We start from the raw sequence: 17,596 nt of genomic DNA on the forward strand, positions 1-17,596 counted from the left end.
TTTCAAATAAAAAGTTGTTTCTAAGAAGCATTGTTACCGTCACAAAAAGGGATCTCAACTTTGCCACTGGACTTTGTATAGTCTAGCAGCAAAGCATATCTTTCTTGCTGCTGTACGGGAGCAGGATTAACTTGTGGCTGCGCAAACTTGTTTGACGAGCCTAGCAAAACCCCAAAGAGATAGCGGCGATAAGATTTAAGGCAGTTTGCGAATAGGAGACATTTTAAAGGTTTGTACTTCCTTTAACCTTAGCTACAGCTTCAAGATTTTTCACTCGATTATTAGAGGAATCACAATTGCCTTCTCGCTCATTTCATTTCTCTGAGCTAATAAAGTAACTGGCACAGGTATGATCGATTCACGCTCCTTACAATTTCTGTCCCAATCCTAAATGATATACAACCAAAAATTTGAAAAAAGAACAAGGAAGAAATAACTGTATAGTAACTCCAAAGGTCCATGACTTGCTCCCCTTAAAAGTAGAACAGCAAAATACAGAGTCTGGGAACATGTGAAACCTATTATGTGTTATGGTGATTTCGTCCTGAGCCCCTTTTCTCCCAGGCACAGGGTAACAGCTATCTGTTTTGACTGGGAACAAAGGTACTTTCCCAGAGGAATGCTTAAATATCATTGTTGAATTTGTTCTCTCCTAAAGCTTCTTGAAGAATAGCCATTTGCGTTCAAGGTCATGGTTTTTAACCCATAAAATACTCAGAACAGAACAGTTTGGGGCCTTAAAAGAATTGCCTAGAGGTTCGGGGTGGATAATTGTAGTTGACGTATCTTCTCAGGCAGAACTCGGGTGTTCAGTGCTTTGTCAAGCCAAGCAAAATACACAACTGTGGGAACTAAGACATGGCCAACTTTCCCAATTTTTCATTCCAAACCAAGTTGCACACAGAACAGTTTGGTGCTTCTTAAAACAACTAATAAGTCTAGGGCCTCCTTCAGAGCAACAAGGTATATGAGCAAACACAAGTCAGAGACACAGTTGGGGGGAAATACGTACACAGCAAGTATGTTGATAAATAGTCCCAGTGCATTTTGATGTTTTATACACTTCTTACTCTATAATAAAGAAACATGTTTCATAAAGTGTTTGGTCTGAAATAGCTATCTATTTTGCACCCACAGTACAAAAAACATTTTCATGCAAGGAAAACACAGAAGCAGTTTTTCACCATGTCTCACACTTGTTTTAGGGTGAGGAAACCTCTGGCCCTCCAGATGTTACTGAACTACAACTCCCAACATTCCTGGCAGCTGGCCATGTTTTCAGGGGCTGATGGGAGTTGCACTTCTGCCGCATCTGGAGGGTCAAAGGTTCCCCACCTGTTTCAGGGATTCGGAGAACTCAACTATCTGGTGGCAACAGTGACTGAAAAATAGTCCTTGATAGCAGACTAATGGGACAACTCAAACCCCTAGCAGGCAGCAGCGGGGGCTTAATTAGCCACTGTTACATCAACAGCTGTTCCACTTGCAAAAGCCATGGCGGAAGGGTTATTAAAAAAACCTCTTCACCATGCAAGCTGCTGTACCCCCATCAGAAGTCAACAGATCTAGGCTGGTCTGGTGTCCACCCGTCTCATTTAGACCCCCTCCAGCATGGTGGATCAGAGGTTTGGATTGCTAGGTGAGACACAGGACTGGAATGTTTTAAAAAGACACACACACACACACACACACACACACACATATATATATATATATATATATGGACGCGGGTGGCGCTGTGGGTAAAACCTCAGCGCCTAGGACTTGCCGATTGCATGGTCGGCGGTTCAAATCCCCGCGGCGGGGTACACTCCCGTCGTTTGGTCCCAGCGCCTGCCAACCTAGCAGTTCGAAAGCACCTCCGGGTGCAAGTAGATAAATAGGGACCGCTTACCAGCGGGAAGGTAAACGGTGTTCCGTGTGCTGCGCTGGTTCGCCAGATGCAGCTTGTCACGCTGGCCACGTGACCCGGAAGTGTCTGCGGACAGCGCTGGCTCCCGGCCTCTTAAGTGAGATGGGCGCAGTCTGTCAAGACTGGCCCATACGGGCAGGGGTACCTTTACACACACACACACACACACACACACACACACACACACACATAGATATATGAATGAATATGAGAGAAATTCGTCCCCACCACTACCACCCAACATGGACTGTTTATGGGCTCTAAATAGTTCCCAGAAGCAGTGGTACTTTCCCCTTGGCTTGTCCCCCTCTTCAACTCCCTATCTCTACAACACATTGTTTCCTCTGGTTCCTGTTTTACAGATCATTCCCTACTTTGCTCAACTTCCTTTAGCCACTGTCTCTTGGCCAGCTCTTCTAGGACTTCTCTTCCCTTAGCAAAGAGCACTGTGGGTTTCTTCAGAACCAATTCTCTTATTAGCCCTTTCTGGCAGCACTTCTCTTTTTCTCAAATCCAATTCCCCCTGCTCTAGCCGTAGGGTCCTCTTTCTCAGTCCACTGCCTATTCTGCCTTCAGCGTCCTTAGTCCTGGTCTCCCTGATCATTATATTCCTGGAGCCTTTGCCCAATCCTCCTTGTGTGACATTTGAATCCCAGCCATACGGACAACTTTCCCTTCTCTCACAGAAGCTGGACTGCAAGCTATTTATTCGATGTCACTGAACCAATTCAGCCAATCATGCTTCATTACCACAAGTGCAGTACAGTATAATAAAAACGTATAATAGGTACATTTGCTAGGTTATTCTTTCACAAGGTTTCAAAGCAGGTTACAAACTACCAATTCAGTGTTGCTCAGGGTTCCTAAGCGACTTCACGTCTCTTTCACAGCAGTGAGATTTGGTATGGTTGTCAACAAATTAAAGAATGTTTAGCTGATTAATTATCTGCCTTTTAACCAATTAATCCATTGTGTTTATATTCATTTGTGCTGTATGAAACTTCTACTAGTGTTTTTAGGAGATAATGAGAAAAGTATAGCGTAACTTAACAAAGGTAGTACTTATGGTTAGGAGGAAAAAACATCTTAAGTATTTTCATTTTATTTCACAGTAACATACAATAACCTCAACAGATACAAAAGAAGTATACCATTCATTTACCACCCCACAGATTAAAATTTCTCTCCAACCAATTAATCAACTAAAGCTTTAGTTGATTCAGATTAGTCTACAGATTAAACAGATTAAAGCCCTACTACTCTGTGTTCCGAGCTATAATACTACAGCTCCACAAAGATTGATTGGCAGCAGATAAAGGACAAAATGCACAACTTCACAGAATGTACAATGACAGTTTAGAAACCAGTGCCACAAGATGCAATGCTGATCACTGGCTTGGATGGCATGATGACAGGGCGGCCAATCAGCCACAACAGCAAAATACAACCACCAGGTTTGGAGTTTTTGTGTGTGTGTGTGTGTGTGTCTAGCTATCAGTTAATGCTGTGGGTAATCAGGAAGGGAAGGCTGTTGCCTCCACGCACTGCTTGTGGTCTTCTTGAAAGCATCTGGCTGGCCACTGCAGGATGCAAGGCTAGACCAGATGGACCTTTGATCTGATCCAGCAACTAGGTCCTTAGGTACTTATTCAGAGGTATTCATTACTCCCAATAGTCTCGGCAGTTCTGCTGCTCAACAATTGAATATATCCAGCGCTCTTGGGGCTACCTTTTTGTAATTCAAATGTTTCCTTGTGCCTGGAGATTTGATTATTATTTCAAATTTGTATGTTCTAAACTCCTTTCACATGGTCAGTGTGCGCCTCTCCTTTCTGTTCTTTGTCTCTCTCAGTTTTCCTTCCCCTCTCACACTTCTTCTGTGCATCTACTCTTCCTTTAGACAGCTGCATTTTGTCAACTTTCACGTCCCAGCTCTCATTTCCTATGTCTCCACCCTCATCAGCTACTGCCTTCTCAAATGCCTGCATTCTGCTTTTCCAGGTCTTTGCTTTTTCTACCCCTTCTCCCACAGACCCTTCTGCCTGCCCACCTCTTCCCAAGCATGAAAACAGCATGGCCAACATCTACCAAGGCACCATCTCTCTCCCTGTCTCAAAGAACCAGTACTTCACCAGTCAAAGCAGGACAGGTCAATGAAGCAGGACACTGGATGACTTACCCCCTAAATAATTTTCAAGGCTACACCAATGCTGTTTACATGGCAGAAATACACGCTTACATTTGTCAGTCCTTCCTCCTTGCAATCTCAAATGGCGTTTTCCTAGGACTGGTCAAGCCACTGCTTGTTTTCAGCTTAGCTCCACCTACCACGATGCCTTATCTCCCGAGTGCTTACACATGTAAACCACTGTGACTGGAACCATTTTGAAATCTGATGTATCAATTACCGACTGAACTGAAAATTAAACTCGTCTCAACAGAGGCCACCACACCTACCACCTGGACCTATTCAGTGCTCACTGCAGAACAACATGCCAATTTTTAAAGCTGTCAGTTATATCAATTAAGCATCTCTCTGCTGAAAGGCAAGTGTAAAGGTCAAAGTGGCTGATGGAAACAAGGAGGAAACAAAACCTTCTGCACTGTCAGACAGGGCACAGTGTTGGCCTTGCAGTTGCTTCTGTCTCATTCTGCTTCTAAGATGCTTGGGGCCAATAGACTTGCCTATTGGACAACTTTATACATACATTTGGGCATGCTGTTGCATTCATTGTCATTGAACACATGATGCTTACCTGTAGCTAACACTAACTGTGGTTTTTTCTTCTCTTAACCGATGGTCAATGTTTTGTTTTTAACTATCTATTTTGTGCTTTTATCCTGTATTTTTATCTAGTGAACCACTCTGAGATCTTCAGACAAAAGGCGGTATACAGTATAAATCTAATAAATAAGTGAGAAAACACACAACTCCTTGTCTCTTTCCTTTCTCCTCTGCTGAATGGAAGGAAGCAAAAGTGTAGTACAGCAAGCAATGATTTTTTCAAGAGACAGGGACACACTCATTCAAATAAAGAAGGCTTGGAGACACAAAACAAACCAAAGTTCTCAAACCTATGGGGAAGATAAATTTGAGAACAGAACTGGAGTTCATGGAACCTGTTGCAATCCAGCACTTCTCATCAAGATGGTAGCTAACGTGAAACTCAAGATTCCCACCACCAATATATCTGTCACTGGAACACTGTAGTAGGAAGTTAGAGGACTGATATTCCTTGCTCATCCTTCGTTCCAAGGAATGGTCCGAAAGCAGATGAGGCATCAAAGGAGCAGAAGCTCTGCAAGCCTTGGTCTGGCCATAGGAGCCCTATGAGTTCCAAGATGGAATAAAGTGATGTATAAATGTAATAAATAAATATTAACCATGTCCTGGAAAAGAGGGAATGAGCTGACCTCAATATAGTTCCCTACTTAGTACCATCATTAAGCAACTGTGCATTTAGCCCCATATTGTCGCTTATGGGTAGTATCCCTGAGCTGAACAATTTCCCAGGACTATTTGTCAAATAACTTGTGTAGCACCATAGATAGATAGATGGATGGATGGATAGATAGCAGTGGTATTATTGCACATTGTACTTGGAAAAGAAAATGGATTTTTACAATCTCAGAGGAATTATTTGTTCTTAATTTCACGTGAAATTATGCACATCCTAAATAGGCAAGAGCAAGGCTGAGCTGGGAGGTAATACTTGCATGGATAAATGAAGAAAGAATAAGAGACACGTGAGAAGAGTGCATATTAAGGGTTTTTGTTTGGTGGGGTGTTTATTCAGTGACAGTTTTAATACATTTTCTGAATTTGAGGGAGCAAGAATGTCATGACACAGACTTTCCCCCAGCAAGATATAGAGATACACCATATTTTTTGCTCTATAAGACTCACTTTTTCCCTCCTAAAAAGTAAGGGGAAAGGTGTGTGCGTCTTATGGAGCGAATGCAGGCTGCGCAGCTATCCCAGAAGCCAGAACAGCAAGAGGGATTGCTGCTTACACTGCGCAGTGATCCTTCTTGCTGTTCTGGCTTCTGAGATTCAGAATATTTTTTTCTTGTTTTCCTCCTCCAAAAACTAGGTATATTTAATGTAGATTTTACAACACAATTCTATGTGATCTATAGAACAGAAAGCTTACACCCTTAGAAAAGTATCCAGAACCTTACAGAAATACATTAAGTACAAGTGCTATTATACCATGACATCAGCATACATGTCACCTTCCCAGCTTCCAGGAGCTCAGTGGCTCTTTTGGGGGGGGGGAGTGTTTACTCTCAGAGTTCTGGCTTCCTTCTCATGTACTTTTACACAGATAAACAGTTTGCAGAATTCCACCCTTTATTTTACTTATTTCATTTCTATCCCACTGACTTCCAAATAACTCAAGGTGGTGTACACAAAGTTTCTCTGCAGTCTCCCATCCGTGCACTGACTTACACTTGCTTAGCTTCAGCACGGAACCTGTATCACTAATTAAAATTAATAATAATAATATGCAACTCTGCTAATTATTAAAGAATGAAACTAGCAGCCGTTCCAAGCATTCATAAAATTATAGAAATGTGAAGGCACCAACATGAACAATGGATAAGGGTTTATGGAGCATTAAGCCACGGTACAAATTACATTTGTGGCACAAACAACTATGATTATTTCCAATCAAGTGTCATGGTTGTTCTATAGTGTTCATGTTTCATTTGTTTTAAGTTTAAACCACTTGTTGATGGGTTTGGTTTGTGTGTGTTTTTTAAATTAAAATAGCCATTAATTGGAGGGATGCTACATATTTTGTAACAAGCCACCATGGCAGTAGGCAATTAGCTTCCAATATAATAAAGACACACTGAATAATTACTTACAAATATACCCTAAGAAATCCAACACATACCAATAAGGATAAGAGATAAGTGTTGATTCATAGACCAACCAAAATTATAATAAAGTAACAGATCAACAGGAAACAGAATGTCCTAAAGTGTGAAATATTCTGCAACGTTCTCACTTTGCAAACCGTAAGGTCCCCCATAAACATTTCCAGGCAAATTAACAAATATTTATTTAGCTCTCAATACATGCATAAAATGGAAGCCTATGAAACCGACAATTCTGACTGTATGTTAAACTCATATAAAAGAGACAGATTATTTTTTTTATTATTATTATTTTGCATTCTCTTAAAACACCAGTATATACTCTAAATGGCTGATGAGAGAAGCCCGGGCTTTTGTGATTAATGAAAAATGAACTAACTACTAGTTGACTTTTGTTACCCTCAGACCTACTCGTCTCAATTTTTCTGAAAAGCAAATCGAACAATGCTTAAAATTAAACAAAAGAAGATTTCTTAGAAGTGAAAAGATCTCCCTTTCTTCTGTCTTGCTATCTGACCTGCGGGATGATTAACCTAGAAGGTCAAAATGCAAAGTAAAACTGCCCTATACCATCAATATCTGATATACTGGCAGTTTCTATATTTAATGCCATTTAATCAATTAGTGTTTCTTAAGCGAGTGCCGTTTCTACTTCTGCAAAACAACTGATTTATGGAAGACCCATAATCAAGCAATTCTGTTGTTCTTAAACAAGAAAGCATTTCCAAGGCCCTAGTGCCGGAAAGGGCGTGCTGCTTTGTTTTGCTCACAAAACTGCGCCAGAAAAATACAATGAAATACTGCATTACTGATTTATCCATAAGCACCTTGCATATAACCATTTACACATAGCCTGGCCCAATTTCATTCCGCTCCAACATTTACTCATTTCCATACTTTGGGTTATCATCCATTTGCGAACATTAATCTGGTTTAATCTATTCTAGTGCATTCCTTACACTAATATAAAATTGGCTTGTGCTCAGAATTCTTTTGAGAGTTCTGATTTAATCTTCTGCTGTAAAGCTGCCCCCAAATAACCCCACACCTAGCACACTGACACAGCTATTATATATGTTACGGCTGAATAAAGGAATGCCTAACATTTGGAACTAAGCATTCAAAATGCTTATAACCCAAGCCCAGCATAAATATAGCCCCACTTTAGCTCTGAGAAAGACTGAAGGGTGAACAATGAGACTTCTAACAAAATCTTTACAAAGATGTAACTGCTCATAGATGTTACCCTTATAGAAATAAGGGTTGTATTCCTAGACACAGGAGCAGGTCTCCAAGGTCGTTTTTAAATGGAAATGCCAGAAATTTAACCTGGAACCTTCTGCGTAAACAACATCTGGGCTGAGGGAACTTCCACCTCTCCAACTGTCTTAGTGGTATCTCTCCTATTTCCCAGGCTGAACAATATGGACTTCCAAGTTCTCCATTCTAATGCTCCTGCCCTCCCAAATTTCTGTTGCGTTCTGAAAAATAACGTTGACTCCTTCCTTCAGAATAATCTTGTCTCTCCTTCATTTTATTTGTTTATTTAGGACTATTCATGCCCCTCCTACCAACCAAAGTCCTCAAGGCAGCTCATAGTATATTTAAAACACAATAAAACAGACAGTGATGCAACACTTTGTTCCTGATTACGGAAGCCTACCACTCAGAGGTTGTTTTTTTTTAATGTTCTATAGAACACTTGCATTATGCCATGTTGTAAAAAAGGTTATCTAAAAGCAGGTTGTTGCGAGTTGCCATGGGGCGCTGTTAAAAAACTGAATCCCACTCAAAATTCCTGCTCCAACCACAAAAGCCAATAGGTGGTCCTCTCCGTCGTCTCTCAGCCTAACATAGGGCCCAGGATTATTGTGATAGTAAATGAGGTTAAGGATAGTAAAAGATTTTGCACATGGAAAAGTGTAATATAAAATTTGCAGCTCAGTGTTCAACCAAGGCTTGTGCTGTCCAAGTTATTTTAGAAACAGACCAAACTCTAAAACCACAGCTGTCATATCTTCTGCCATTTATGTGGCATCCCTCATAAAGAAACAGAAAGTAATCTGTTTCTGAAGAGTATTGTGCAACCAGATAGAAAGATCAAGGCCTGTAGTGCCTGGTTATCATTGTTTATATGTACGTCATGTGAAATGGCAATATAAAAGGAAATCCCTAAAATCCCCCACCTGAATAAAATTTGAGTTCTCCATAGAAATTAGGAATTACAGAATTATTAGGATATCCCCAAGCTGGGTGTAAACAACAAATAACTTTTCATAGAGCACAATTTGGAGGCAGGGCTGATTACCACTAATACAAACAGCATAAAAGTTGGCAATAAGATACCCCTTAAAAATATGTACATCTTTCCAATAAGGGTTATGGGCTATCTACATTTTCTGTATTAGTGAATGGCACTAATAACCATATTTTTCCATGTATAAGATGCCCCCATGTATAAGATGCCCCCTATTTTGGGGGACTCCAAATTAAGAAAATACACCTCAGCACCACCCGTGCATAAAATGAGCCCCAATTTTAAACCTATTTTTTTTGGTTGAAAAAACAACAACCCTAGTCTTATACACGGAAAAATACGGTAATTATACCGGATTAAGTATCACAAAATACAAATATGTTATCCTGCTGGTGGTGGAGTCATGAAGTCAGGATCTGGCTGAAATTGCTAAATTCTCTCAATGCTGTCAGATGCCCTGCAATATGAGATGCATCCTAAAGTAAGGGGTGTCACATATATGTTCTTTATGTTCATGCTTCATGGGACCCCAGCATATAAAGACACCACAGAATATAATGAAACTCCACAGCTTCATATTTCATATATCATATTTTGATATGATAATACAACATAACCTGCTGTATTTCTGTGCTGCAAATTCCACCCTATTCATTACTTGTTTATGGAGCAGTTTAAAATAATAAATATTATGGGAATTTAAATGCTGGAATTTGAGCAATGGGCGAAACAAAAATAATTAGGTTTTCATGGAAGAGAAGCAATCTCCTGATCCAGATTCTTATACTGCTGTGGCAGCAGAATATGCATGATTCATTATTTTGGAAATACAACTAAAATGGGTGGGTGGGATCTATATTTAATGTATTGAAATCTTTTAAAAAATATGTTTTCAATGCTTAAAGATGCAGCAGGACCAATTTCCTCAATGTTTTGTTTTATTATGATTCATTAAGTTTTTCAGGGGTGTTACACAGAGTAGCTTTTTTACAATGTGGCATTTCATTGGTGGAATATAGGATTTGGGATTAAAACATCTAACAGATTTATTTCAGTATGGTTTTCGGGGGTTTTTTTACCTTTCTATCAAGCTACACTATGAAGGAGATGTTATAGTAGGAAATGCCTCATCAGAGGACACATAATTAGTTGTAGGACAGGGCTAGAGAAAAGAATGTCTCTGGAGGGAAATGTGTGATGGCTTCACAAACCCACAGAGAAAAGACACCAGAGCTCTTGAAGGCATATTTTGAAGCAGGGCTGTTGAAACTAAACAGGCCCAGATTTGATCAACTACCTGGAAACTCCATGTATGCCGCCTTTGGCTACACAAAGCAAAGATGGAATAAAAAAGTAATAAATATATTTACCATCTCATTAAACATTTAGACGCATTAGGCCATTATTCACTTTAGAGGAGCACTGAGAGAGCATAACATGATACAACAGCATGCTAGCATAACTACTCAACTGTTAGAATGGGGTGGGGATCCTTTTTCAACTCGAAGTCCACATTCCCTTCTAGGTAACCTTCTGGAGGGCCACATGCAAAAGCTGTCTGGGGCCACTGACCATTCAATGTTGCCTTGTACAGTATCCTCCAAGTGGGCAAGCATTAGTAAAGTTCAAGGACATGTTCTAGGCAGGCAGAGCAAGGTTGTAGAGAGGTGTGGCCTAGGGATAGTCCTGAGGGCCTGACAGAGGCCTGGAGGGCCACATTTCGCCCCACAGTCTAAAATTCCCCCTTCCTGTGTTGATGGCACAAGCTTATCCTTGCAACACATCGGGGAAGCCTTTGCATTCTTATGTTTTTGTGCAACAGGGACAAAGCCCAGCCACCAAGTTACACAAACCAGCAGCCTTGAAGAAAGAAGACCTACACTACATTAATTCGGAATAAAAAGCAATGAAGAACTCCAGTAGACCAGAAACAATCCTTCATCCATTAAAAGGGACGTACACCATGTTAACATGAAGCAACCAGTTAAACAACTCAGTTCAGAATCCATCAAAACTTGATTGAAAGGGTGAGGGAAATCCTCATTTGAGCTTCAAACACTCCTTCACTCCTTGCAGCGAGGCCACCAGTAGCCTTAAGAAGTCAAAACTTATGAACATTATGTTCTCCTGAATATGTACCCATTAACCAGGACTTTTTTTTCAGCTAGAACTCACCAGAACTCAGTTCTGGCAACACTGCCATTCTAGAGAACAAGGGAGGTGTTCATGGCAAGTTCCAGCACCTTGTTTTCTAGAAAAATAGCACTGCCATTAACCTTTATGTTATTGTGTTTTTTTAAAATAATAAAAAAAACCTTTTGGGGAGGGAAATCAAGTAATAACCTGTGCATTTATCTCCCTCTCTTTTTGGCAAACACCCACATCCTGTAGGCCTGACAATGCAGGGCATTCCTGCATCAACCTTTCCTATAATGGGGAGAGTCAGTTTCACCCAAAATAACCCTCATGCGCTGCCTTACCCCACGGGGGAATGTCTTTTTTTGGGGAGGGGGCCGACTATTCTTAAGCCTTGCGTACCCCCAATAACAATGAGCATAACCTTCCCACCCTTTTCCTTGTCTGAAGGGTAAAACCTGCCCTATTATTCCTCACCAAGGAGGGCCAAGCAGAGAGACCCAACCCACCGTCTCCCCTCACCTTTCTTTTTTGGGGAGGGGGAAGTGGGCGTGGGTAGGCGCCTTCCCCCGGTGTTGTGGGGCAGGAGGGCTTTCCAGCAGCCCCGTCTCCTCCCACCTTGACTTTCCCTATGGGGAAAGCTTCCCCTTCTTCTTCCCACCCCACCCCACCCAGCCCCTACCATTACTCGCTCCAAACCTGCCTCCAAAAGCAGCCACAGCCAGACGAGATGGGAGAGGAGGGAGGGACGCGCAGGGAAGCAAACAGGCGTCTTCCGTCTGGGAGGCCCAACCGCGCAGGGGAGGGGAAGGGGAGAAAGGTTGCGGCCGGGGAGGGTTGCGCCTTGCCCGGCCTGCCCAGCCACTCGAGGCCCCGGCTCCACGGTTCTGGGCAGGCCGCAACCGGAAAGTAATTCCCACCACCCTCGCCGACGCCGCTCCCCGCTTGTCTCACACGCGCGCACACCTTTTTTCCTCTCCCAGACTCTCCGCCTCTGCCCCGCGAAGCCCCTTCCCCACCTTACCCGCAGGTACAGCAGATGCAACTTTTAATACCGGCTAGAAAACCCCCATAAAATCGTTAAGACCCCAACAGGGTGTGTTGGGGCGGAGGGTAGAGAGAATTGTTATGGATGATAAAATCGGCGACCAATGCATTCCCGCCCCGTATTCTTGTTTTGCACGACAAAAAAAAACCAAACCAAACACGATTCAGACGAAAAATACCAAACCAGTGGGCGCCACCGATTATTATTATTATTTGCAGCCGCGATCTCCACGCACACGCATTTGAGACCTTATATGTGCTGCATGTATCTCATCTGTGCATTTGCACGCATATATACATACAGAAAGGGGCATGTTACGCAGGCTCAACCGCCCCCCATTACAAAAAAATAAATAAAAGCAAAACCATTTCCTCTTGTGGGCTCGGGCGTGTACATGATTTTGTAGAGGTTTCTTTCTCTCTCGTTCTCTCTCTCTCTTTTTTTTTTTAAGGCGCCATGTTTATAATCCTCCATCATATATTTAAAAAGAAAAAAGAAGACGCCGCCTTCCCCTTCGCCTCCCTAACCCAGCCACCCACCCTAATCTCTCCCAGAAAGGCGCACATCCTAATCTCTCCCACAGGGCTGTAAATTTCAAAGTCGTGCCTCTCTTTCTCTCTCTCTCTCCCCCCACAATCGCCCCCCTTTGCTCTCCTCCTCCTCCTCCTCCTCCCCAGACCGAAGAGCGTCTCTCTCACCTTGTGCTCTGGGCTGCTGCTCTTTCTGTGGCTGCAAAAGGAGAGGGGAGGAGAAGTTAACCCCGGCGAAACTTTTCCAATCCTCTCTTCCCCCAAGGCTGCTGCCTCCTTCCTCCTCCTCTTACATATTTCTTCCCCCCATCGGAGTTTTATTGTGTCTGAATTTCTCTCTCTCTCTCTTCTCTCCCTGTCTGTCCACACTTCCAGCTTTCTGGGGGTAAACAGGGTTTAAAAGAACGAAGCCGCGGATCTTTGGGAGAAGGAGAACTCTAGCGGCGTCGGGTGGAGTTGCCGTTGGCTTTTTCTTTCCGCCCCTCGCTTTATTATGCCGGGTTAAAGGGAGAGAGAGCAATTCAAGAGCACTGCTTCTCCCAACTATTGAAAAGAAAAAAAGCCATGATAACATACATATGTGCTCTCATCTCACAAAATTAGAAGGTTGCCACGGCGTGCGTAATTTTTTGCGCATGGTCCACTCTCTTCTTTTTGGAGTTCTTTGTCCATCATAAATTAAAAGAGGTGTTTTTGGGGGGAGTGGGAGGGAGAGGAGAAGGGAAAACGAATAAATGCAGCCTTTTCAGAAATATATTTGAGATCAAGGGGTTTCTGCAGGCATCAAATGCCAGTGTGTGTGTGTTATAAAATATATATATAAAATAAACGTGGATTATTTTATTGGTGGGTTCAGCATGTTTTGCTTCCCATCCCTGCAACTGACAGTGACGAAATGCTAAAATAAGCATCAGGCATTAGTAGCCTCTTGTCTAGGTCTGTAAACTTAATTAACGATGACAATTTAACATTATGTAATTCATCTGATCATGATTATGCTTTAATCAGAATAAGTCCCTTAATAATCCAGTGCATTTTGAGCCACAAACATGGCGGGATAATCCGCAAGGTGGCTGGTTGTAAGGTGGCAAATGTTATCTACCAATCAATTCACTTGAGGATGTTTTCACACAGTAACTAAAAATGAATGCCAAGCCTTTCTTGTGAATGGTGTTAACGAAGGGCTAGTAGTAATTGAAACGCATTACAGCCGGTCTAAAAATCAAATTCTAATTATATGTGTGAGAAATGCAGACAACTATTGCTTTTATGGGCAGAGGTTTTTGTTTGTAACTAAGTTACGTATTTTTGTGTAAACTGTAAACTGCCCTATGATTATCAGATGAAGGGCAGTATAGAAATCTAATTAATAATAATAATTACAAAAACTATAGGAATTGGGTTCCCAAACATTTTTCCTCATAGACCACCTGAAAAATGCTTGGGGTGTTGACAGAACACTATTCTGCCCGTTCTGGCAATTGTAATTGTACAATTTTTAATCATGTTTTAATGGGTGCATTCATTTCCTTTTATTTATTTTATTTCTCATCTATAATATTTTATTGTACAAGTAACTCACAACTTATGCACATTTAACTTATGCATCCATTCAACTTTACACGCTTGGCAGAAAAGGGGTGAGCATCCTGGAAAAAAATATTTAAGTTGAGAATCACCTGTATTACAATTTGGAATCCATAGAATTCAAATGGTTTAGGGGGGAAATGAGGAAATTTGTTTATTTACACAATTTATATACATTACTGCTTGGCTGTAAGAATCTCTAAGCGGTTTACAAAGATGCAATACAACTGGCCAATTTTTCCTGGTCACAGTAAGTACCAACCCACCATTCATCTTCCCAAGGTGCAAGCTCAGTTGACAATTTCCATTTTTTGTTGGAAGTTTTAAGAAAAAGTATTGCTGGACTGAGGAATTTTTTGAACTTGGAACGTAAAAGTCAAATTGGCACTCCGGACATAATCTATTTTTAAAACGATGCAATTGATTTAATTGTGTTTAATGTCTTTAATTTATAGGTTTAATTTTACCCATACAGTTCTTAGGAAAGATGTTTGGAGCCGTACTCAGTTCTTGAACATCTTGTAACAATTATTCTCTCAGTGTTACTTATTGCATGTCATATATGAATTTATGTAGTGGTCCTGCATTCCAGCAAATCTCAGGGGAAAATCCCATATACAGCTTCATTGCTAATTCAAAATCAGGATCGGCTCATTAGTGAAAATAATATGTTGTAATAACGTAACCACATTTTAAAAATACATCTCAAGTTTATTGATTCCCAACGTACAAAGGTTTCAAAGTTTAAGATGTTTCTTAAAGATGTTAAGAAGTTAACATACATGTATGCTTGTAATGTGGGTGGCTGTGTTTAGCATGCAAACCTCACTTGCTCTCCCTTCCCCTCTCATCTTTCAATGCAGCTGCAGGAAGAGACCAGAATTTTCTTCATGGTGTGTTGTCCATGCCCTAAACTATGGTTAAATTTAGCTACTGTTAGCAAAAACAAGCTAGCTTCATAAACTGTGCTCTGAAGCTGGCTTGTTTCCACTAAATATATTTAAGATTACCGGTAACTAAAACTGTCTGGGTTCAATCTTGAAGGTGCTTCAGAAGTTTTGATTACAGTGGTACCTCGGGTTACAGACGCTTCAGATTACAGACGCTGGAGCACAATTTCTGTTCTCATCCTGAAGCAAAGTTCTTAAACTGAAGCACTATTTCTGGGTTAGCGGAGTCTGTAACCTGAAGCGTATGTAACCTGATGCGTATGTAACCCGAGGTACCAATGTACAGAAATTTCCTAAATAAACAAGCAACCCATTTTTCACTTCTTAAAAATAGCGTCCTGCAGAACAAACTGGCATAGTGCAAGTGGGCAAAATGTCACAGTTCGGACTTTCCGTACTGCAGTGCAAACAAGGCAAGGTGCTATGTGGGGAGGGGCTCTCAAGAAGATGGAAAACCCAGCCTCCAAGGAGCATGCCACAGCTCTCGCTGCCGCCACAGCAGTAGCAGTAGTAGCAGATGATGCATTCCTTAGAGGCCAGATCTGCTACCCCTATGGGTCCTACCCCCTGAGGCGGTGGCCTCACCTTGCCTCGCGGATGGGCCAGCCCTGCTGTCTATATTTTATCCATGTGCCTGCCCCTCTCACAAGGCTCCATCGACAGTGCCTCTGTAACAACTTCATGGAAAAGCGGAGATCTGAAAAGCGAGAAACTGAGAGGAAACCAAAACTGACACATTTACCCAGCCCTGCTTGGGTTTTTCTTCTACAAACTATAACATCATAAGACTACAGGAAGCACCACATTCCCTCATGTTTCCTTTACCGTATATCTTATTTTCCTAAAGTTTTTGCCTTGATTGATATACACAGTTTCTGTAATGGCCAGACATAAAAGTTCATTTAAACCTCATTCAGCTCACTTTCAAAAAATTGAGCAGTTACTGTTTGCACTATTTCAGCAATTTGCTCAGAGGGTCTCTTCACTTCCCCTCAGAATAAAAGCACCTTTTTCCGCTGTTATTGTGCTGTTGTTTACAGTTATTATTATAAGGGGAGTCACTGCTGATTCAAACTGTTATTTTCAAATAGGTACCCAGCAGAGAGAAGCTTCGGCACCAAATTCCATTTTGTGAGGTTAGCATAAAATCCCGGTTTGGAGACCTACTCCTTTACTGATTAACCTACTTCATGGCTGACTTCGTTCCACAGGATCACGCTGTGCTCATGAACAGGGCATGATGTAAACCAGTCAGACGTTGGTTGACTTGGAGGTATTCCAGACTTTGTACTATTAATCTCTTGAAACTTCAGAGCCTTCAGAGCAAAGCTGAGCACAAATGCAGTAGCGCAGTCATTTCTATTAAGACCTTCCATAGTCAAATCTATCCGTTCATGGGATACTACGTTTCCTGCTATTTTACTACTTTGGACCCTGCCTCAGAAATGTGCAGGGCTGAATCCGGGTGAGGAGCCTTCCACCCTGCCAAAATTAGGCTTGAAAGCATTTCATTACAGCTGATAGAATGGGTTTCCATGTGTGCTTGATTGTGCTGTGTGTATGGTGCCCACAACATACTTGGTTTGCAAATGTTCCCCATGGGCTGTTGTCAGCCATAGAACAAGCAACCACAGGAAGCTTGATTCCCTGCTATGTGCCAGAACTGGCCTGTTGCTCCAGGGCCACAGAGCTGAGAGGCACAATGACCTTTCCATAGTTCAGAGAGACAAAAGGATGGATAACGTTTCTGACTCCTTGGAAATCATTTGATTGAAAGGCAGGAGGTAGGGAGGTAGTGTGAAGGCCTGGGACTTGGGCTCGGACTTGGAACCAGAGGAGACTCAGTCTGCACCAGATCCTTTGCCTCAAGCATCATTGGAACCGAGTATGGGGCCTGATCCTGAAGAGTCCCAGTCTGCACAGGTTCCCCTGCAACAAACACCAGCTGGGCCTAGTCAGGGGCCTGAGCCTCCAGATGCGGGGATTACCTCATTGCTTTCAGCTGGGCCATCACTTACAGCTGCTCCACTACCGGTTTGGTCAGGGGAGGCTGAGGCGGCCCCTGGGTTTAGTAACTCACCGATGTCTCCTGAGCTGCAGAGACTAAGGTCTGAGAGAAGGCAAGACCTCTGAGTACTTGCAGGAGGAGTGCTCATCTTCAGGCAAAACAGGGAGGTCAGTCGCCGGGGGATCAGGACCAGCCGCTACCCTGACAAAGATAAAAGGCTGTCGGACCCTGCCCCAGGTTGCGGGAGCAATGTTGTTGTATGCTAGATCCTGCCAGAGATC

At 42.2% G+C, this 17,596-nt stretch overlaps 1 protein-coding gene across 9 annotated transcripts in view; it reads right to left on the reverse strand.

Moving 5' to 3' along the window:
* ZMYND11 (zinc finger MYND-type containing 11) overlaps positions 1-13,074 on the reverse strand; it is a 102,273-nt gene extending 89,199 nt beyond the window's left edge. For 4 of the 9 annotated variants that reach the window (XM_081882391.1, XM_081882395.1, XM_081882394.1 and 1 more), the window contains exon 1: positions 12,939-13,074. The gene's annotated coding sequence lies outside the window, so the exon portion shown is untranslated. The remainder of the gene's footprint in view (positions 1-12,938) is intronic. The other 5 variants (XM_081882397.1, XM_081882396.1, XM_081882393.1 and 2 more) reach the window with 3 other exon arrangements.
* Between the last annotated feature and the right edge of the window lie 4,522 nt (positions 13,075-17,596).

This window comes from Podarcis melisellensis, assembly GCF_964234715.1.
Source record: "Podarcis melisellensis genome assembly, chromosome: 12".
NCBI lineage: Eukaryota > Metazoa > Chordata > Lepidosauria > Squamata > Lacertidae > Podarcis > Podarcis melisellensis.